The 801-nt window shown below is 47.8% G+C and overlaps 1 protein-coding gene across 1 annotated transcript in view; it reads right to left on the bottom strand.

The window, feature by feature from the left end:
- Positions 1-801, bottom strand: part of patl1 (PAT1 homolog 1, processing body mRNA decay factor) — a 22,931-nt gene that overhangs the window by 10,996 nt on the left and 11,134 nt on the right. The gene's annotated exons all lie outside the window — the stretch shown is intronic.

The raw sequence follows: 801 nt of genomic DNA, 5'->3' as shown, positions 1-801 counted from the left end.
TATCTATCTATCTATCTATCTATCTATTCTTCTTCCTGCTTCTAGCGAGAGCAGACGTGTTTTTCCTCCTCTCCCCTCTTAGCTTGGCTCCTTCCCAGTCTGTCTACTGTCTTGTGGAATCTTTTTCTCTTTTCTCTTTGTCCCCTGCCTGCTGTTTTCCTGAAACATTCGAAATGGAATTGATTAACTGGTCACTCAGCGCTATTGACAAGATTTTTTCATCTAAACATGCTTCTCCGGGGGAGCCACAAATGTCCGAGTGGAACGTTCCCTGCAGGCTACGTTCGCGATTCCTATTCCCGGGATTGGCAGGTGGTCTGCCTGGACGTTCTGACTGTGGAAGACGTTGAAGATATTTGGATAATTGTAATTCTGTTGGTGGGGCTCCTGATCATCGGCCTTGGGGTCTCGCTGACCTACCGTAAAATTGGTAAGACAGCCGCCAGCAAATTCACCCACAAGCTGTCTGGGGAACTTAAAGAGTGCCTACATGGAGTGATTGAGAGGATGAAGGTTTTACATCTAAGGGCTGACCAGTCCTGTGAACTGTCTCGTAACATCTCAGACCGGACCGTGGAAGCGCAGAAGGGGATTGATAACATCAGGGCCCAGTCGGTGGAGTTGCTTCGTGTGACCACCGGTCTGGCAGAAAAGGTGGATGGACTGCAAAAATCACTACGTGATATGGATGCTTGCATGACGCTGAGGTCGGTAACAATTGAGTGATGGACATTAATTCGGATAAATTCTACCGAGTCAACCTAAATTTGACTGCAACTGATCAACTACCCACACCCCCCT

The sequence above is a fragment of the Etheostoma spectabile genome, chromosome 2 (assembly GCF_008692095.1).
Source record: "Etheostoma spectabile isolate EspeVRDwgs_2016 chromosome 2, UIUC_Espe_1.0, whole genome shotgun sequence".
NCBI lineage: Eukaryota > Metazoa > Chordata > Actinopteri > Perciformes > Percidae > Etheostoma > Etheostoma spectabile.
The sequence above is the reverse complement of the archived record's forward strand: the minus strand, read 5'-3'. Positions and strand labels throughout refer to the sequence as shown.